Consider the following 22,309-nt stretch of genomic DNA (forward strand, 5'->3'; position numbering starts at 1 on the left):
TGAATAGCAGAAGCTCTACTCATTTGATTAGCTCGTGAATTAAAATGTGTAGCTTGTTTCTTTGAATGAATGATATAAGCTTGCCACATTTAATGAATGTGAGCAGCTCTACTCATTGAATTGAAACGTGCAGTCCGTTTCATTGAATGTATAAGTGCAGTTTGATTCATTGAATGAATGCATGCAGGTGGATCCACTACATAACTGAGTTAAGTTTGTTTCATTCAATAACGTTTGATTCATTGTATCAAAGACTGAAATTTGATTCAATGAATGAATGCATTCTTTTCTTCGAATGAAAGCGTGAAGCATGAGACATTGTATGTATCCGGGAAAATCTATCCGGGAAAATCTAGCTCCTAGGTCTCGATGTATTGAGTCCTCTTGGCCGAAAGGGCGGCGCTCCTAGGTCTCGATGTGTTGAGTCCTCCTGGCCGATAAGGCTGTGCTCCTAGGTCTCAATGCATAGAGTCCCCCTGGCCGTTAGGGTGGCGCTCCTAGGTCTCGATATATTGAGTCCTCCTGGCCGATAGGGGGGCGCTCCTAGGTCTCGATATATTGAGTCCTCCTGGCCGATAGGGGGGCGCTCCTAGGTCTCGATATATTGAGTCCTCCTGGCCGATAGGACGGCGTTCCTAGATCAGATGGGTTTGAGTCCTCCTGGCCAATAGGGCGGCGCTCCTAGATCAGATGGGTTTGAGTCCTCCTGGCCGATAGGGCAGCGCTCCGAGGTCTCGATGTATTGAGACCTCCTGGCCGATAGGGCGGCGCTCCTAGGTCTCAATGTATTGAGTCCTCCTGGCCGATAGGGTGTCGCTCCTAGGTCTCGATGTATTGAGTCCTCCTGGCCGGTAGGGCGGCGCTCCTACGTCGTGATATATTGAGTCCTCCTGGCAGATAGGGCTGCGCTCCTAGATCAAATGGGTTTGATTCCTCCTGGCCGATAGGGTGGCACTGCTAGGTCTCGATATATTGAGTCCTCCTGGCCGATATGGCGGTGCTCCTAGGTCTCAATGTATTGAGTCCTCCTGACCGATAGGGCGGCGCTCCTAGGTCTCGATATATTGTGTCCTCCTGGCCGATAGGGCGGCGCTCCTAGGTCTCGATGTATTGAGTCCTCTTGGCCGATAGGGCGGCGCTCCTAGGTCTCGATGTATTGAGTCCTCCTAGCCGATAGGGCGGCGCTCCTAGGTCTCGATGTATTGAGTCCTCTTGGCCGATAGGGCGGCGCTCCTAGGTCTCGATGTATTGAGTCCTCCTGGCCGATTGGGCGGCACTCCTAGGTCTTGATGTATTGAGTCCTCCTGGCCGATAAGGCTGTGCTCCTAGGTCTCAATGCATTGAGTCCCCCTGGCCGATAGGGTGGCGCTCCTAGGTCTCGATATATTGAGTCCTCCTGGCCGATAGGGGGGAGCTCCTAGGTCTCGATATATTGAGTCCTCCTGGCCGATAGGACGGCGTTCCTAGATCAGATGGGTTTGAGTCCTCCTGGCCGATAGGGCGGCGCTCCTAGATCAGATGGGTTTGAGTCCTCCTGGCCGAAAGGGCGGCGCTCTAGGTCTCTATATATTGAGTCCTCCTGGCCAATAGGGCGGCGCTCCTAGGTCTCGATGTATTGAGTCCTCCTGGACGATAGGGCGTGGCTCCTAGGTCTCAATGTATTGAGTCCTCCTGGCCGATAGGGCGGCGCTCCTGGGTCTCGATGTATTGAGTCCTCCTGGCAGATAGGGCAGGACTTCTAGATCAGATGGGATTGAATCCTCCTGTCCGATAAAGAGGCGATCCTAGGTCTCGATATATTGAGTCCTCCTGGCAGATAGGGCAGCACTCCTAGATCAGATGGGATTGAATCCTCCTGGCCGATAGGGCGGCGATCCTAGGTCGCGATGTATTGAGTCCTCCTGGCCGATAGGGCGGCGCTCCCAGGTCTCGATGTATTGAGTCCTCTTGGCCGACAGGGCGGCGCTACTAGGTCTCGATGTATTGAGCCCTCCTGGCCGATAGGGCGGCGCTCCTAGGTCTCGATGTATTGACTCCTCTTGGCCGATAGGGTGGGGCTCCTAGGTCTCGATGTATTGAGTCCTCCTGGCCGATAGGGCGGCGCTCCTAGGTCTCGATGTATTGAGTCCTCTTGGCCGATAGGGCGGCGCTCCTAGGTCTCGATGTATTGAGTCCTCCTGGCCGATAGGGCAGCGCTCCTAGGTCTCGATGTATTGAGTCCTCTTGGCCGATAGGACGGCGCTCCTAGGTCTTGATGTATTGAGTCCTCCTGGCCGATTGGGCGGCACTCCCAGGTCTCGATGTATTGAGTCCTCCTGGCCGATAGGTCTGTGATCCTAGGTCTCAATGTATTGAGTCCCCCTGGCCGATAGGGTGGCGCTCCTAGGTCTCAATATATTGAGTCCTCCTGGCTGATAGGACGGCGCTCTAGGTCTCAATATATTGAGTCCTCCTGGCCAATAGATCAGATGGGTTTGAGTCCTCCTGGCAGATAGTGCGGCGCTCCGAGATCAGATGGGTTTGAGTTTCCTGGCCGATAGGGCGGCGCTCCTAGATCAGATGGGTTTGAGTCCTCCTGGCCGATAGGGCAGCGCTCCGAGGCCTCGATGTATTGAGTACTCCTGGCCGATAGGGCGGGGCTCCTAGGTCTCAATGTATTGAGTCCTCCTGGCCGATTGGGCGGCGCTCCCAGGTCTCGATGTATTGAGTCCTCCTGGCCGATAGGGCTGTGCTCCTAGGTCTCAATGTAATGAGTCCCCCTGGCCGATAGGGTGGCGCTGCTAGGTCTCGATATATTGAGTCCTCCTGGCCGATAGGGGTCGCTCCTAGGTCTCGATATATTGAGTCCTCCTGGCAGATAGGACGGCGTTCCCAGATCAGATGGGTTTGAGTCCTCCTGGCCGATAGGGCGGCGCTCCTAGATCAGATGGGTTTGAGTCTCCTGGCCGATACGGCGGCGCTCCTTGATCAGATGGGTTTGAGTCCTCCTGGTTGATAGGGCAGCGCTCCGAGGCCTCGATGTATTGAGTCCTCCTGGCCGATAGGGCGGCGCTCCTAGATCAGATGGAATTGAATCCTCCTGGCCGATAGGGCGGCGATCCTAGGTCTCGATGTATTGAGTCCTCCTGGCCGATAGTGCAGCGCTCCCTGGTCTCGATGTATTGAGTCCTCCTTGACGATAGGGCGGCGCTCCTAGGTCTCGATATATTGAGTCCTCCTGGACGATAGGGCGTGGCTCCTAGGTCTCAATGTATTGAGTCCTCCTGGCCGATAGGGCGGCGCTCCTAGATCAGATGGGTTTGAGTCCTCCTGGCCGATAGGGCGGCGCTCCTAGGTCTCGATATATTGAGTCCTCCTGGGAGCTAGGGCAGCGCTCCTAGATCAGATGTGATTGAATCCTCCTGGCAGATAGGGCGGCGATCCTAGGTCTCGATGTATTGAGTCCTCCTGGCCAATAGGGCGGCGCTCCCAGGTCTCGATGTATTGAGTCCTCCTAGGCGATAGGGCGGCGCTCCTACATCTCGATATATTGAGTCCTCCTGGCCGATACGGCGGCAATCCTCGATCAGATGGGTTTGAGTCCTCCTGGCCGATAGGGCGGCGCTCCTAGGTCTCGATGTATTGAGTCCTCCTGGCCAATAGGGCAGCCCTGCTTGGTCTCGATGTATTGAGTCCTCCTGGCCGATAGGGCGGGGCTCCTAGGTCTCAATGTATTGAGTCCTCCTGGCCGATTGGGCGGCACTCCCAGGACTCGATGTATTGAGTCCTCCTGGCCGATAGGGCTGTGCTCCTAGGTCTCAATGTATTGAGTCCCCCTGGCCGATACGGTGGCGCTCCTAGGTCTCGATATATTGAGTCCTCCTGGCCAATAGGACGGCCCTGCTTGGTCTCGATGTATTGAGTCCTCCTGGCCGATAGGGCGGCACTCCTAGGTCTCAATGTATTGAGTCCTCCTGGCCGATAGGGTGTCGCTCCTAGGTCTCGATGTATTGAGTCCTCCTGGCCAGTAGTGCTGTGCTCCTAGGCCTCAATATATTGAGTCCATCTGGCAGATTGGGCTGCGCTCCTAGATCAGATGGGTTTGATTCCTCCTGGCCGATAGGGCGGCACTGCTAGGTCTCGATATATTGTGTCCTTCTGGCCGATAGGGCGGCGCTCCTAGGTCTCAATATATTTAGTCCTCCCGGCCGATAGTGCGGTGCTCCTAGATCAGATGGGTTTGAGTCCTCCTGGCCGATAGGGCGGCGTTCCTAGGTCTCGATGCGTTGAGTCCTCCTGGCCGATAGGGTGGCGCTCCTAGGTCTCGATGTATTATATCTACTTGGCCGATACGGCGGTGTTCCTAGGTCTCGATGTGTTGAGTCCTCCTGGCAGATAGGGAGGCGCTCCTAAGTCTCGATGTATTGTGTCCTCCTGGCCGATAGGGTGGCGTTCCTAGGTCTCGATGTTGAGTCCTCCTGGCCGATATGGCGGCGCTCCTAGGTCTCGATGTATTGAGTCCTCCTGGCCGATAGGGCGGTGCTCCTAGGTCTCGATGTATTGAGTCCTCCTGGCCGATAGGGCCGTGCTCCCATGTCTCGATGAATTGAGTCCTCCTGGCCGATAGGGCGGCGCTCCTAGGTCTTGATGTATTGAGTCCTCCTGGCCGATTGGGCGGCGCTCCCAGGTCTCGATGTATTGAGTCCTCCTGGCCGATAGGTCTGTGCTCCTAGGACTCAATGTATTGAGTCCCCCTGGCTGATAGGGTGGCGCTCCTAGGTCTCGATATATTGAGTCCTCCTGGCAGATAGGACAGCGTTCCTAGATCAGATGGGTTTGAGTCCTCCTGGCCGATAGGGCGGCGCTCCTAGATCAGATGGGTTTGAGTCTCCTGGCCGATAGGGCGGCGCTCCTAGATCAGATGGGTTTGAGTCCTCCTGGCCGATAGGGTTAGCGCTCCGAGGCCTCGATATATTGAGTCCTCCTGGCCGATATGGCGGTGCTCCTAGGTCTCGATGTATTGAGTCCTCCTGCCCGATAGGGCGGCACTCCTAGGTCTCGATATATTGTGTCCTCCTGGCCGATAGGGCGGCGCTCCTAGGTCTCAATATATTTAGTCCTCCTGGCCGATAGTGCAGCGCTCCTAGATCAGTTGGGTTTGAGTCCTTCTGGCCGATAGGGCGGCATTCCTAGGTCTCGATGTGTTGAGTCCTCCTGGCCGATAGGGCGGTGCTCCTAGGTCTCGATGTATTGAGTCTTCCTGGCCGATAGGGCGGCATTCCTAGGACTCGACGTATTGAGTCCTGCTGGCCGATAGGGCGGCGCTCCTAGGTCTCGATGTATTGAGTCCTCCTGGCCGATAGGGCGGCGCTCCTAGGTCTCGACGTATTGAGTCCTCCTGGCCGATAGGGCGGTGCTCCTAGGTCTCGATGTATTGAGTCCTCCTGGCCGATAGGGCCGTGCTCCCATGTCTCGATGAATTGAGTCCTCCTGGCCGATAGGGCGGCGCTCCTAGGTCTCGATGTCCTGAGTCCTCCTCGGCGATAGGGCGGCGCTCCTAGGTCTCGATGAATTGAGTCCTCCTGGCCAATAGGGCGGCGCTCCTAGGTCTTGATGTATTGAGTCCTCCTGGCCGATTGGGCGGCGCTCCTAGGTCTCGATGTATTGAGTCCTCCTGGCCGATAGGGCGGTGCTCCTAGGTCTCGATGTATTGAGTCCTCCTGGCCGATAGGGCCGTGCTCCCATGTCTCGATGAATTGAGTCCTCCTGGCCGATAGGGCGGCGCTCCTAGGTCTTGATGTATTGAGTCCTCCTGGCCGATTGGCGGCGCTCCCAGGTCTCGATGTATTGAGTCCTCCTGGCCGATAGGTCTGTGCTCCTAGGACTCAATGTATTGAGTCCCCCTGGCTGATAGGGTGGCGCTCCTAGGTCTCGATATATTGAGTCCTCCTGGCCGATAGGGGTGCGCTCCTAGGTCTCGATATATTGAGTCCTCCTGGCAGATAGGACAGCGTTCCTAGATCAGATGGGTTTGAGTCCTCCTGGCCGATAGGGCGGCGCTCCTAGATCAGATGGGTTTGAGTCTCCTGGCCGATAGGGCGGCGCTCCTAGATCAGATGGGTTTGAGTCCTCCTGGCCGATAGGGTTAGCGCTCCGAGGCCTCGATATATTGAGTCCTCCTGGCCGATATGGCGGTGCTCCTCGGTCTCGATGTATTGAGTCCTCCTGACCGATAGGGCGGCGCTCCTAGGTCTCGATATATTGTGTCCTCCTGGCCGATAGGGCGGCGCTCCTAGGTCTCAATATATTTAGTCCTCCTGGCCGATAGTGCAGCGCTCCTAGATCAGTTGGGTTTGAGTCCTTCTGGCCGATAGGGCGGCGTTCCTAGGTCTCGATGTGTTGAGTCCTCCTGGCCGATAGGGCGGCGCTCCTAGGTCTCGATGTATTGAGTCTTCCTGGCCGATAGGGCGGCGCTCCTAGGACTCGACGTATTGAGTCCTGCTGGCCGATAGGGCGGCGCTCCTAGGTCTCGATGTATTGAGTCCTCTTGGCCGATAGGGCGGCGCTCCTAGGTCTCGATATATTGAGTCCTCCTGGCCGATAGGGCCGTGCTCCCATGTCTCGATGAATTGAGTCCTCCTGGTCGATAGGGCGGCGCTCCTAGGTCTCGATGTCTTGAGTCCTCCTCGGCGATAGGGCGGCGCTCCTAGGTCTCGATATATTGAGCCCTCCTGGCCGATACGGCGGCGATCCTCGATCAGATGGGTTTGAGTCCTCCTGGCCGATAGGGCAGCGCTCCTAGGTCTCGATGTATTGAGTCCACCTGGCCAATAGGGCGGCCCTGCTTGGTCTCGATGTATTGAGTCCTCCTGGCCGATAGGGCGGCGCTGCTAGGTCTCGATGTATTGAGTCCTCCTGGCCGATAGGGCGGCGCTCCTAGGTCTCGATGTATTGAGTCCTCTTGGCAGATAGGGCGGCGCTCCTAGGTCTCCATGTACTGAGTCCTCCTGGCCGATAGGGCGGCGCTCCTAGATCAGATGGGTTTGAGTCTCCTGGCCGATAGGGCGGCGCTCCTAGATCTGATGGGTTTGAGTCCTCGTTTCCGATAGGGCAGCGCTCCGAGGCCTCGATGTATTGAGTCCTCCTGCCCGATATGGCGGGGCTCCTAGGTCTCAATGTATTGAGTCCTCCTGGCCGATTGGGCGGCACTCCCAGGTCTCGATGTATTGAGTCCTCCTGGCCGATAGGGCTGTGCTCCTAGGTCTCAATGTATTGAGTCCCCCTGGCCGATAGGGTGGCGCTCCTAGGTCTCGATATATTGAGTCCTCCTGGCCGATAGGGCCGCGCTCCTAGGTCTCGATATATTGAGTCCTTCTGGCAGATAGGACGGCTTTCCTAGATCAGATGGGTATGAGTCCTCCTGGCCGATTGGGCGGCGCTCCTAGATCAGAAGGGTTTGAGTCTCCTGGCCGATAGGGCCGCGCTCCTAGATCAGATGTGTTTGACTCCTCCTGGCCGATAGGGCAGCGCTCCGAGGCCTCGATGTATTGAGACCTCCTGGCCGATATGGCAGCGCTCCTATATCAGATGGGATTGAATCCTCCTGGCCGATAGGGCGGCGATCCTAGCTCTCGATGTATTGAGTCCTCCTGGCCGATAGTGCGGCGCTCCCTGGTCTCGATGTATTGAGTCCTCCTAGGCGATAGGGCAGTGATCCTTGGTATCGATATATTGAGTGCTCCTGGCCGATACGGCGGCGCTCCTAGGTCTCGATGTATTGAGTCCTATTGGCCGGTAGGGCGGCGCTCCTAGGTCTCGATGTATTGAGTCCTCCTGGCCGATTGGGCGGCGCTTCTAGGTCTTGATGTATTGAGTCCTCCTAGCCGATAGGGCTGTGCTCCTAGGTCTCAATGCATTGAGTTCCCCTGGCCGATAGGGTAGCGCTCCTAGGTCTCGATATGTTGAGTCATCTTGGCCGATAGGGGGGCGCTCCTAGGTCTCGATATATTGAGTCCTCCTGGCAGATAGGACGGCGTTCCTAGATCAGATGGGTTTGAGTCCTCCTGGTCGATAGGGCGGCGCTCCTAGATCAGATGGCTTTGAGTCCTCCTGGCCGATAGGTCGGCGCTCCTAGATCAGATGGGTTTGAGTCCTCCTGGCCGATAGGGCAGCGCTCCGAGGTCTCGATGTATTGAGTCCTCCTGGCAGATAGGGCGGAGCTCCTAGGCCTCAATGTATTGAGTCCTCCTGGCCGATAGGGTGTCGCTCCTAGGTCTCGATGTATTGAGTCCTCCTGGCCGGTAGGGCGGCGCTCCTAGGTCGTGATATATTGAGTCCTCCTGCCAGAGAGGGCTGCGCTCCTTGATCAGATGGGTTTGATTCCTCCTGGCCGATAGAGCGGCGCTCCTAGGTCTCAATATATTTAGTCCTCCTGGCCGATAATGCACCGCTCCTAGATCAGATGGGTTTGAGTCATCCTGGCCGATAGGGCGGCGTTCCTAGGTCTCGATATGTTGAGTCCTCCTGGCCGATAGGGCGGCGCTCCTGGGTCTCGATGTATTGAGTCTTCCTGGCCGATAGGGCGGCGCTCCTAGGTCTCGACGTATTGAGTCCTCCTGGTCGATAGGGCGGCGCTCCTAGGTCTCGGTGTATTGAGTCCTCCTGGCCGATAGGGCGGCGCTCCTACGTCTCGATATATTGAGTCCTCCTGGCCGATAGTGCGGCGATCCTAGATCAGATGGGTTTGAGTACTCCAGGCCGATAGGGCGGCGCTCCTAGGTCTCGATGTATTGAGTCCTCCTGGCCGATTGGGCTGCGCTCCCAGGTCTCGATGTATAGAGTCCACCTGGCCGATAGGTCTGTGCTCCTAGGTCTCAATGTATTGAGTCCCCCTGGCCTATACGGTGGCGCTCCTAGGTCTCGATATATTGAGTCCTCCTGGCCGATAGGGGGGCGCTCCTAGGTCTCGATATATTGAGTCCTCCTGGCAGATAGGACGGCGTTCCTAGATCAGATGGGTTTAAGCCCTCCTGGCCGATAGGGCGGCGCTCCTAGATCAGATGGGATTGAGTATCCTGGCCGATAGGGCGGCGCTCCTAGATCAGATGTGTTTGACTCCTCCTGGCCGATAGGGCAGCGCTCCCAGGTCTCGATGTATTGAGTCCTCTTGGCCGACAGGGCGGCGCTACTAGGTCGCGATGTATTGAGTCCTCCTGGCCGATAGGGCGGCGCTCCCAGGTCTCGATGTATTGAGTCCTCTTGGCCGACAGGGCGGCGCTACTAGGTCTCGATGTATTGAGCCCTCCTGGCCGATAGGGCGGCGCTCCTAGGTCTCGATGTATTGACTCCTCTTGGCCGATAGGGTGGGGCTCCTAGGTCTCGATGTATTGAGTCCTCCTGGCCGATAGGGCGGCGCTCCTAGGTCTCGATGTATTGAGTCCTCTTGGCCGATAGGGCGGCGCTCCTAGGTCTCGATGTATTGAGTCCTCCTGGCCGATAGGGCAGCGCTCCTAGGTCTCGATGTATTGAGTCCTCTTGGCCGATAGGACGGCGCTCCTAGGTCTTGATGTTTTGAGTCCTCCTGGCCGATTGGGCGGCACTCCCAGGTCTCGATGTATTGAGTCCTCCTGGCCGATAGGTCTGTGATCCTAGGTCTCAATGTATTGAGTCCCCCTGGCCGATAGGGTGGCGCTCCTAGGTCTCAATATATTGAGTCCTCCTGGCTGATAGGACGGCGCTCTAGGTCTCGATATATTGAGTCCTCCTGGCCAATAGATCAGATGGGTTTGAGTCCTCCTGGCAGATAGTGCGGCGCTCCGAGATCAGATGGGTTTGAGTTTCCTGGCCGATAGGGCGGCGCTCCTAGATCAGATGGGTTTGAGTCCTCCTGGCCGATAGGGCAGCGCTCCGAGGCCTCGATGTATTGAGTACTCCTGGCCGATAGGGCGGGGCTCCTAGGTCTCAATGTATTGAGTCCTCCTGGCCGATTGGGCGGCGCTCCCAGGTCTCGATGTATTGAGTCCTCCTGGCCGATAGGGCTGTGCTCCTAGGTCTCAATGTAATGAGTCCCCCTGGCCGATAGGGTGGCGCTCCTAGGTCTCGATATATTGAGTCCTCCTGGCCGATAGGGGTCGCTCCTAGGTCTCGATATATTGAGTCCTCCTGGCAGATAGGACGGCGTTCCCAGATCAGATGGGTTTGAGTCCTCCTGGCCGATAGGGCGGCGCTCCTAGATCAGATGGGTTTGAGTCTCCTGGCCGATACGGCGGCGCTCCTTGATCAGATGGGTTTGAGTCCTCCTGGTTGATAGGGCAGTGCTCCGAGGCCTCGATGTATTGAGTCCTCCTGGCCGATAGGGCGGCGCTCCTAGATCAGATGGAATTGAATCCTCCTGGCCGATAGGGCGGCGATCCTAGGTCTCGATGTATTGAGTCCTCCTGGCCGATAGTGCAGCGCTCCCTGGTCTCGATGTATTGAGTCCTCCTTGACGATAGGGCGGCGCTCCTAGGTCTCGATATATTGAGTCCTCCTGGACGATAGGGCGTGGCTCCTAGGTCTCAATGTATTGAGTCCTCCTGGCCGATAGGGCGGCGCTCCTAGATCAGATGGGTTTGAGTCCTCCTGGCCGATAGGGCGGCGCTCCTAGGTCTCGATATATTGAGTCCTCCTGGGAGCTAGGGCAGCGCTCCTAGATCAGATGTGATTGAATCCTCCTGGCAGATAGGGCGGCGATCCTAGGTCTCGATGTATTGAGTCCTCCTGGCCAATAGGGCGGCGCTCCCAGGTCTCGATGTATTGAGTCCTCCTAGGCGATAGGGCGGCGCTCCTACATCTCGATATATTGAGTCCTCCTGGCCGATACGGCGGCAATCCTCGATCAGATGGGTTTGAGTCCTCCTGGCCGATAGGGCGGCGCTCCTAGGTCTCGATGTATTGAGTCCTCCTGGCCAATAGGGCAGCCCTGCTTGGTCTCGATGTATTGAGTCCTCCTGGCCGATAGGGCGGGGCTCCTAGGTCTCAATGTATTGAGTCCTCCTGGCCGATTGGGCGGCACTCCCAGGACTCGATGTATTGAGTCCTCCTGGCCGATAGGGCTGTGCTCCTAGGTCTCAATGTATTGAGTCCCCCTGGCCGATACGGTGGCGCTCCTAGGTCTCGATATATTGAGTCCTCCTGGCCAATAGGACGGCCCTGCTTGGTCTCGATGTATTGAGTCCTCCTGGCCGATAGGGCGGCACTCCTAGGTCTCAATGCATTGAGTCCTCCTGGCCGATAGGGTGTCGCTCCTAGGTCTCGATGTATTGAGTCCTCCTGGCCAGTAGTGCTGTGCTCCTAGGCCTCAATATATTGAGTCCATCTGGCAGATTGGGCTGCGCTCCTAGATCAGATGGGTTTGATTCCTCCTGGCCGATAGGGCGGCACTGCTAGGTCTCGATATATTGTGTCCTTCTGGCCGATAGGGCGGCGCTCCTAGGTCTCAATATATTTAGTCCTCCCGGCCGATAGTGCGGTGCTCCTAGATCAGATGGGTTTGAGTCCTCCTGGCCGATAGGGCGGCGTTCCTAGGTCTCGATGCGTTGAGTCCTCCTGGCCGATAGGGTGGCGCTCCTAGGTCTCGATGTATTATATCTACTTGGCCGATACGGCGGTGTTCCTAGGTCTCGATGTGTTGAGTCCTCCTGGCAGATAGGGAGGCGCTCCTAAGTCTCGATGTATTGTGTCCTCCTGGCCGATAGGGTGGCGTTCCTAGGTCTCGATGTTGAGTCCTCCTGGCCGATATGGCGGCGCTCCTAGGTCTCGATGTATTGAGTCCTCCTGGCCGATAGGGCGGTGCTCCTAGGTCTCGATGTATTGAGTCCTCCTGGCCGATAGGGCCGTGCTCCCATGTCTCGATGAATTGAGTCCTCCTGGCCGATAGGGCGGTGCTCCTAGGTCTTGATGTATTGAGTCCTCCTGGCCGATTGGGCGGCGCTCCCAGGTCTCGATGTATTGAGTCCTCCTGGCCGATAGGTCTGTGCTCCTAGGACTCAATGTATTGAGTCCCCCTAGCTGATAGGGTGGCGCTCCTAGGTCTCGATATATTGAGTCCTCCTGGCAGATAGGACAGCGTTCCTAGATCAGATGGGTTTGAGTCCTCCTGGCCGATAGGGCGGCGCTCCTAGATCAGATGGGTTTGAGTCTCCTGGCCGATAGGGCGGCGCTCCTAGATCAGATGGGTTTGAGTCCTCCTGGCCGATAGGGTTAGCGCTCCGAGGCCTCGATATATTGAGTCCTCCTGGCCGATATGGCGGTGCTCCTAGGTCTCGATGTATTGAGTCCTCCTGACCGATAGGGCGGCGCTCCTAGGTCTCGATATATTGTGTCCTCCTGGCCGATAGGGCGGCGCTCCTAGGTCTCAATATATTTAGTCCTCCTGGCCGATAGTGCAGCGCTCCTAGATCAGTTGGGTTTGAGTCCTTCTGGCCGATAGGGCGGCATTCCTAGGTCTCGATGTGTTGAGTCCTCCTGGCCGATAGGGCGGTGCTCCTAGGTCTCGATGTATTGAGTCTTCCTGGCCGATAGGGCGGCGTTCCTAGGACTCGACGTATTGAGTCCTGCTGGCCGATAGGGCGGCGCTCCTAGGTCTCGATGTATTGAGTCCTCCTGGCCGATAGGGCGGCGCTCCTAGGTCTCGACGTATTGAGTCCTCCTGGCCGATAGGGCGGTGCTCCTAGGTCTCGATGTATTGAGTCCTCCTGGCCGATAGGGCCGTGCTCCCATGTCTCGATGAATTGAGTCCTCCTGGCCGATAGGGCGGCGCTCCTAGGTCTCGATGTCCTGAGTCCTCCTCGGCGATAGGGCGGCGCTCCTAGGTCTCGATGAATTGAGTCCTCCTGGCCAATAGGGCGGCGCTCCTAGGTCTTGATGTATTGAGTCCTCCTGGCCGATTGGGCGGCGCTCCTAGGTCTCGATGTATTGAGTCCTCCTGGCCGATAGGGCGGTGCTCCTAGGTCTCGATGTATTGAGTCCTCCTGGCCGATAGGGCCGTGCTCCCATGTCTCGATGAATTGAGTCCTCCTGGCCGATAGGGCGGCGCTCCTAGGTCTTGATGTATTGAGTCCTCCTGGCCGATTGGCGGCGCTCCCAGGTCTCGATGTATTGAGTCCTCCTGGCCGATAGGTCTGTGCTCCTAGGACTCAATGTATTGAGTCCCCCTGGCTGATAGGGTGGCGCTCCTAGGTCTCGATATATTGAGTCCTCCTGGCCGATAGGGGTGCGCTCCTAGGTCTTGATATATTGAGTCCTCCTGGCAGATAGGACAGCGTTCCTAGATCAGATGGGTTTGAGTCCTCCTGGCCGATAGGGCGGCGCTCCTAGATCAGATGGGTTTGAGTCTCCTGGCCGATAGGGCGGCGCTCCTAGATCAGATGGGTTTGAGTCCTCCTGGCCGATAGGGTTAGCGCTCCGAGGCCTCGATATATTGAGTCCTCCTGGCCGATATGGCGGTGCTCCTCGGTCTCGATGTATTGAGTCCTCCTGACCGATAGGGCGGCGCACCTAGGTCTCGATATATTGTGTCCTCCTGGCCGATAGGGCGGCGCTCCTAGGTCTCAATATATTTAGTCCTCCTGGCCGATAGTGCAGCGCTCCTAGATCAGTTGGGTTTGAGTCCTTCTGGCCGATAGGGCGGCGTTCCTAGGTCTCGATGTGTTGAGTCCTCCTGGCCGATAGGGCGGCGCTCCTAGGTCTCGATGTATTGAGTCTTCCTGGCCGATAGGGCGGCGCTCCTAGGACTCGACGTATTGAGTCCTGCTGGCCGATAGGGCGGCGCTCCTAGGTCTCGATGTATTGAGTCCTCTTGGCCGATAGGGCGGCGCTCCTAGGTCTCGATATATTGAGTCCTCCTGGCCGATAGGGCCGTACTCCCATGTCTCGATGAATTGAGTCCTCCTGGCCGATAGGGCGGCGCTCCTAGGTCTCGATGTCGAGTCCTCCTCGGCGATAGGGCGGCGCTCCTAGGTCTCGATATATTGAGCCCTCCTGGCCGATACGGCGGCGATCCTCGATCAGATGGGTTTGAGTCCTCCTGGCCGATAGGGCAGCGCTCCTAGGTCTCGATGTATTGAGTCCTCCTGGCCAATAGGGCGGCCCTGCTTGGTCTCGATGTATTGAGTCCTCCTGGCCGATAGGGCGGCGCTGCTAGGTCTCGATGTATTGAGTCCTCCTGGCCGATAGGGCGGCGCTCCTAGGTCTCGATGTATTGAGTCCTCTTGGCAGATAGGGCGGCGCTCCTAGGTCTCCATGTACTGAGTCCTCCTGGCCGATAGGGCGGCGCTCCTAGATCAGATGGGTTTGAGTCTCCTGGCCGATAGGGCGGCGCTCCTAGATCTGATGGGTTTGAGTCCTCGTTTCCGATAGGGCAGCGCTCCGAGGCCTCGATGTATTGAGTCCTCCTGCCCGATAGGGCGGGGCTCCTAGGTCTCAATGTATTGAGTCCTCCTGGCCGATTGGGCGGCACTCCCAGGTCTCGATGTATTGAGTCCTCCTGGCCGATAGGGCTGTGCTCCTAGGTCTCAATGTATTGAGTCCCCCTGGCCGATAGGGTGGCGCTCCTAGGTCTCGATATATTGAGTCCTCCTGGCCGATAGGGGGGCGCTCCTAGGTCTCGACATATTGAGTCCTTCTGGCAGATAGGACGGCTTTCCTAGATCAGATGGGTTTGAGTCCTCCTGGCCGATTGGGCGGCGCTCCTAGATCAGAAGGGTTTGAGTCTCCTGGCCGATAGGGCCACGCTCCTAGATCAGATGTGTTTGACTCCTCCTGGCCGATAGGGCAGCGCTCCGAGGCCTCGATGTATTGAGTCCTCCTGACCGATAGGGCGGCGCTCCTAGGTCTCGATATATTGTGTCCTCCTGGCCGATAGGGCGGCGCTCCTAGGTCTCAATATATTTAGTCCTCCTGGCCGATAGTGCAGCGCTCCTAGATCAGTTGGGTTTGAGTCCTTCTGGCCGATAGGGCGGCGTTCCTAGGTCTCGATGTGTTGAGTCCTCCTGGCCGATAGGGCGGCGCTCCTAGGTCTCGATGTATTGAGTCTTCCTGGCCGATAGGGCGGCGCTCCTAGGACTCGACGTATTGAGTCCTGCTGGCCGATAGGGCGGCGCTCCTAGGTCTCGATGTATTGAGTCCTCTTGGCCGATAGGGCGGCGCTCCTAGGTCTCGATATATTGAGTCCTCCTGGCCGATAGGGCCGTGCTCCCATGTCTCGATGAATTGAGTCCTCCTGGCCGATAGGGCGGCGCTCCTAGGTCTCGATGTCTTGAGTCCTCCTCGGCGATAGGGCGGCGCTCCTAGGTCTCGATATATTGAGCCCTCCTGGCCGATACGGCGGCGATCCTCGATCAGATGGGTTTGAGTCCTCCTGGCCGATAGGGCAGCGCTCCTAGGTCTCGATGTATTGAGTCCACCTGGCCAATAGGGCGGCCCTGCTTGGTCTCGATGTATTGAGTCCTCCTGGCCGATAGGGCGGCGCTGCTAGGTCTCGATGTATTGAGTCCTCCTGGCCGATAGGGCGGCGCTCCTAGGTCTCGATGTATTGAGTCCTCTTGGCAGATAGGGCGGCGCTCCTAGGTCTCCATGTACTGAGTCCTCCTGGCCGATAGGGCGGCGCTCCTAGATCAGATGGGTTTGAGTCTCCTGGCCGATAGGGCGGCGCTCCTAGATCTGATGGGTTTGAGTCCTCGTTTCCGATAGGGCAGCGCTCCGAGGCCTCGATGTATTGAGTCCTCCTGCCCGATATGGCGGGGCTCCTAGGTCTCAATGTATTGAGTCCTCCTGGCCGATAGGGCTGTGCTCCTAGGTCTCAATGTATTGAGTCCCCCTGGCCGATAGGGTGGCGCTCCTAGGTCTCGATATATTGAGTCCTCCTGGCCGATAGGGGGGCGCTCCTAGGTCTCGACATATTGAGTCCTTCTGGCAGATAGGACGGCTTTCCTAGATCAGATGGGTATGAGTCCTCCTGGCCGATTGGGCGGCGCTCCTAGATCAGAAGGGTTTCAGTCTCCTGGCCGATAGGGCCGCGCTCCTAGATCAGATGTGTTTGACTCCTCCTGGCCGATAGGGCAGCGCTCCGAGGCCTCGATGTATTGAGTCCTCCTGGCCGATATGGCAGCGCTCCTATATCAGATGGGATTGAATCCTCCTGGCCGATAGGGCGGCGATCCTAGCTCTCGATGTATTGAGTCCTCCTGGCCGATAGTGCGGCGCTCCCTGGTCTCGATGTATTGAGTCCTCCTAGGCGATAGGGCAGTGATCCTTGGTCTCGATATATTGAGTGCTCCTGGCCGATACGGCGGCGCTCTTAGGTCTCGATGTATTGAGTCCTATTGGCCGGTAGGGCGGCGCTCCTAGGTCTCGATGTATTGAGTCCTCCTGGCCGATTGGGCGGCGCTTCTAGGTCTTGATGTATTGAGTCCTCCTAGCCGATAGGGCTGTGCTCCTAGGTCTCAATGCATTGAGTTCCCCTGGCCGATAGGGTAGCGCTCCTAGGTCTCGATATGTTGAGTCATCTTGGCCGATAGGGGGGCGCTCCTAGGTCTCGATATATTGAGTCCTCCTGGCAGATAGGACGGCGTTCCTAGATCAGATGGGTTTGAGTCCTCCTGGTCGATAGGGCGGCGCTCCTAGATCAGATGGCTTTGAGTCCTCCTGGCCGATAGGGCAGCGCTCCGAGGTCTCGATGTATTGAGTCCTCCTGGCAGATAGGGCGGAGCTCCTAGGCCTCAATGTATTGAGTCCTCCTGGCCGATAGGGTGTCGCTCCTAGGTCTCGATGTATTGAGTCCTCCTGGCCGGTAGGGCGGCGCTCCTAGGTCGTGATATATTGAGTCCTCCTGCCAGAGAGGGCTGCGCTCCTTGATCAGATGGGTTTGATTCCTCCTGGCCGATAGAGCGGCGCTCCTAGGTCTCAATATATTTAGTCCTCCTGGCCGATAATGCACCGCTCCTAGATCAGATGGGTTTGAGTCATCCTGGCCGATAGGGCGGCGTTCCTAGGTCTCGATATGTTGAGTCCTCCTGGCCGATAGGGCGGCGCTCCTGGGTCTCGATGTATTGAGTCTTCCTGGCCGATAGGGCGGCGCTCCTAGGTCTCGACGTATTGAGTCCTCCTGGTCGATAGGGCGGCGCTCCTAGGTCTCGGTGTATTGAGTCCTCCTGGCCGATAGGGCGGCGCTCCTACGTCTCGATATATTGAGTCCTCCTGGCCGATAGTGCGGCGATCCTAGATCAGATGGGTTTGAGTCCTCCTGGCCGATAGGGCGGCGCTCCTAGGTCTCGATGTATTGAGTCCTCCTGGCCGATTGGGCTGCGCTCCCAGGTCTCGATGTATAGAGTCCACCTGGCCGATAGGTCTGTGCTCCTAGGTCTCAATGTATTGAGTCCCCCTGGCCTATACGGTGGCGCTCCTAGGTCTCGATATATTGAGTCCTCCTGGCCGATAGGGGGGCGCTCCTAGGTCTCGATATATTGAGTCCTCCTGGCAGATAGGACGGCGTTCCTAGATCAGATGGGTTTAAGCCCTCCTGGCCGATAGGGCGGCGCTCCTAGATCAGATGGGATTGAGTATCCTGGCCGATAGGGCGGCGCTCCTAGATCAGATGGGTTTGTGTCCTCCTGGCCGATAGGGCAGCGCTCCAAGGCCTCGATGTATTGAGTCCTTCAGGCAGATAGGGCAGCGCTCCTAGATCAGATGGGATTGAATCCTCCTGGCCGATAGGGCGGCGATCCTAGGTCTCGATGTATTGAGTCCTCGTGGCCGATAGTGCGGCGCTCCCAGGTCTCGATGTATTGAGTCCTCCTAGGCGATAGGGCGGAGCTCCTAGGTCTCGATATATTGAGTCCTCCTGCCCGATACGGCGGCGATGCTCGATCAGATGTGTTTGAGCCCTCCTGGCCGACAGGGCGGCACTTCTAGGTCTCGATGTATTGAGTCCTCCTGGCCGATACGGCAGCGCTCCCAGGTCTCAATGTATTGAGTCCTCCTGGCCGATTGGACGGCGCTCCTAGGTCTCAATGTATTGAGTCCTATTGGCCGATAGGGCGGCGCTCCCATGTCTCGATGTATTGAGTCCTCCGGGCCGATAGGGCGGCGCTCCTAGGTCTCGGTGTATTAAGTCCTCCTAGGCGATAGGGCGGCGCTCCTACGTCTTGATATATTGAGTCCTCCTGGTCAATACGGCGGCGCTCCTCGATCAGATGGGTTTGACTCCTCCTGGCCGATAGGGCGGCGCTCCTAGGTCTCGATGTATTGAGTCCTCCCGGCCAATAGTGCGGCACTCCTTGGTCTCGATGTATTGAGTCCTCCTGGCCTATAGGGCGGCGCTCCTAGGTCTCGATGTATTGAGTCCTCCTGCCCGATAGGGCGGCGCTCCTAGGTCTCGATGTATTGAGTCCTCTTGGCCGATAGGGCGGCCCTCATAGGTCTTGATGTATTGAGTTCTCCTGGCCGATAGGGCCGCGCTCCTACGTCTCGATATATTGAGTCCTCCTGGCCGATAGGGCGGCGCTCCTAGGTCCCGATGTATTGAGTCCTCCTGGCCAATAGTGCGGCCCTGCTTGGTCTCGATGTATTGAGTCCTCCTGGCCGATAGGGCGGCGCTGCTAGGTCTCGATGTATTGCGCCCTCCTGGCCGATAGGGCGGCACTCCTTGGTCTCGATGTATTGAGTCCTCTTGGCCGATAGGGCGGCGCTCCTAGGTCTCGATGTATTGAGTCCTCCTGGCCGATAGGGCAGCGCTCCTAGGTCTCGATGTATTGAGTCCTCTTGGCCGATAGGGCGGCGCTCCTAGGTCTCGATGTATTGTGTCCTCCTGGCCGATAGGGCAGCGCTCCTAGATCAGATGGGTTTGAGTCCTCCCGCTTGATAAGGCGGCGCTCCTAGATCAGATGGGTTTGAGTCCTCGTGGCCGATAGGGTAGCGCACTGAAGTCTCGATGTATTGAGTCCTCCTGGCCGATAGGGCGGCGCTGCTAGGTCTCGATGTATTGCGCCCTCCTGGCCGATAGGGCGGCACTCCTTGGTCTCGATGTATTGAGTCCTCTTGGCCGATAGGGCGGTGCTCCTCGGTCTCGATGTATTGAGTCCTCCTGACCGATAGGGCGGCGCTCCTAGGTCTCGATATATTGTGTCCTCCTGGCCGATAGGGCGGCGCTCCTAGGTCTCAATATATTTAGTCCTCCTGGCCGATAGTGCAGCGCTCCTAGATCAGTTGGGTTTGAGTCCTTCTGGCCGATAGGGCGGCGTTCCTAGGTCTCGATGTGTTGAGTCCTCCTGGCCGATAGGGCGGCGCTCCTAGGTCTCGATGTATTGAGTCTTCCTGGCCGATAGGGCGGCGCTCCTAGGACTCGACGTATTGAGTCCTGCTGGCCGATAGGGCGGCGCTCCTAGGTCTCGATGTATTGAGTCCTCTTGGCCGATAGGGCGGCGCTCCTAGGTCTCGATATATTGAGTCCTCCTGGCCGATAGGGCCGTGCTCCCATGTCTCGATGAATTGAGTCCTCCTGGCCGATAGGGCGGCGCTCCTAGGTCTCGATGTCTTGAGTCCTCCTCGGCGATAGGGCGGCGCTCCTAGGTCTCGATATATTGAGCCCTCCTGGCCGATACGGCGGCGATCCTCGATCAGATGGGTTTGAGTCCTCCTGGCCGATAGGGCAGCGCTCCTAGGTCTCGATGTATTGAGTCCTCCTGGCCAATAGGGCGGCCCTGCTTGGTCTCGATGTATTGAGTCCTCCTGGCCGATAGGGCGGCGCTGCTAGGTCTCGATGTATTGAGTCCTCCTGGCCGATAGGGCGGCGCTCCTAGGTCTCGATGTATTGAGTCCTCTTGGCAGATAGGGCGGCGCTCCTAGGTCTCCATGTACTGAGTACTCCTGGCCGATAGGGCGGCGCTCCTAGATCAGATGGGTTTGAGTCTCCTGGCCGATAGGGCGGCGCTCCTAGATCTGATGGGTTTGAGTCCTCCTGGCCGATAGGGTTAGCGCTCCGAGGCCTCGATATATTCAGTCCTCCTGGCCGATATGGCGGTGCTCCTCGGTCTCGATGTATTGAGTCCTCCTGACCGATAGGGCGGCGCTCCTAGGTCTCGATATATTGTGTCCTCCTGGCCGATAGGGCGGCGCTCCTAGGTCTCAATATATTTAGTCCTCCTGGCCGATAGTGCAGCGCTCCTAGATCAGTTGGGTTTGAATCCTTCTGGCCGATAGGGCGGCGCTCCTAGGTCTCGATATATTGAGCCCTCCTGGCCGATACAGCGGCGATCCTCGATCAGATGGGTTTGAGTCCTCCTGGCCGATAGGGCAGCGCTCCTAGGTCTCGATGTATTGAGTCCACCTGGCCAATAGGGCGGCCCTGCTTGGTCTCGATGTATTGAGTCCTCCTGGCCGATAGGGCGGCGCTGCTAGGTCTCGATGTATTGAGTCCTCCTGGCCGATAGGGCGGCGCTCCTAGGTCTCGATGTATTGAGTCCTCTTGGCAGATAGGGCGGCGCTCCTAGGTCTCCATGTACTGAGTCCTCCTGGCCGATAGGGCGGCGCTCCTAGATCAGATGGGTTTGAGTCTCCTGGCCGATAGGGCGGCGCTCCTAGATCTGATGGGTTTGAGTCCTCGTTTCCGATAGGGCGACGCTCCTAGGTCTCGATGTATTGAGTCCTCCTGGCCGATAGGGCGGGGCTCCTAGGTCTCAATGTATTGAGTCCTCCTGGCCGATTGGGCGGCACTCCCAGGTCTCGATGTATTGAGTCCTCCTGGCCGATAGGGCTGTGCTCCTAGGTCTCAATGTATTGAGTCCCCCTGGCCGATAGGGTGGCGCTCCTAGGTCTCGATATATTGAGTCCTCCTGGCCGATAGGGGGGCGCTCCTAGGTCTCGACATATTGAGTCCTTCTGGCAGATAGGACGGCTTTCCTAGATCAGATGGGTATGAGTCCTCCTGGCCGATTGGGCGGCGCTCCTAGATCAGAAGGGTTTCAGTCTCCTGGCCGATAGGGCCGCGCTCCTAGATCAGATGTGTTTGACTCCTCCTGGCCGATAGGGCAGCGCTCCGAGGCCTCGATGTATTGAGTCCTCCTGGCCGATATGGCAGCGCTCCTATATCAGATGGGATTGAATCCTCCTGGCCGATAGGGCGGCGATCCTAGCTCTCGATGTATTGAGTCCTCCTGGCCGATAGTGCGGCGCTCCCTGGTCTCGATGTATTGAGTCCTCCTAGGCGATAGGGCAGTGATCCTTGGTCTCGATATATTGAGTGCTCCTGGCCGATACGGCGGCGCTCTTAGGTCTCGATGTATTGAGTCCTATTGGCCGGTAGGGCGGCGCTCCTAGGTCTCGATGTATTGAGTCCTCCTGGCCGATTGGGCGGCGCTTCTAGGTCTTGATGTATTGAGTCCTCCTAGCCGATAGGGCTGTGCTCCTAGGTCTCAATGCATTGAGTTCCCCTGGCCGATAGGGTAGCGCTCCTAGGTCTCGATATGTTGAGTCATCTTGGCCGATAGGGGGGCGCTCCTAGGTCTCGATATATTGAGTCCTCCTGGCAGATAGGACGGCGTTCCTAGATCAGATGGGTTTGAGTCCTCCTGGTCGATAGGGCGGCGCTCCTAGATCAGATGGCTTTGAGTCCTCCTGGCCGATAGGTCGGCGCTCCTAGATCAGATGGGTTTGAGTCCTCCTGGCCGATAGGGCAGCGCTCCGAGGTCTCGATGTATTGAGTCCTCCTGGCAGATAGGGCGGAGCTCCTAGGCCTCAATGTATTGAGTCCTCCTGGCCGATAGGGTGTCGCTCCTAGGTCTCGATGTATTGAGTCCTCCTGGCCGGTAGGGTGGCGCTCCTAGGTCGTGATATATTGAGTCCTCCTGCCAGAGAGGGCTGCGCTCCTTGATCAGATGGGTTTGATTCCTCCTGGCCGATAGAGCGGCGCTCCTAGGTCTCAATATATTTAGTCCTCCTGGCCGATAATGCACCGCTCCTAGATCAGATGGGTTTGAGTCATCCTGGCCGATAGGGCGGCGTTCCTAGGTCTCGATATGTTGAGTCCTCCTGGCCGATAGGGCGGCGCTCCTGGGTCTCGATGTATTGAGTCTTCCTGGCCGATAGGGCGGCGCTCCTAGGTCTCGACGTATTGAGTCCTCCTGGTCGATAGGGCGGCGCTCCTAGGTCTCGGTGTATTGAGTCCTCCTGGCCGATAGGGCGGCGCTCCTACGTCTCGATATATTGAGTCCTCCTGGCCGATAGTGCGGCGATCCTAGATCAGATGGGTTTGAGTCCTCCAGGCCGATAGGGCGGCGCTCCTAGGTCTCGATGTATT

The sequence above is a fragment of the Chiloscyllium plagiosum genome, unplaced genomic scaffold, assembly GCF_037043375.1.
Source record: "Chiloscyllium plagiosum isolate Xiang-an unplaced genomic scaffold, Cpla_swu_hap1 HiC_scaffold_53Y, whole genome shotgun sequence".
Lineage (NCBI taxonomy): Eukaryota > Metazoa > Chordata > Chondrichthyes > Orectolobiformes > Hemiscylliidae > Chiloscyllium > Chiloscyllium plagiosum.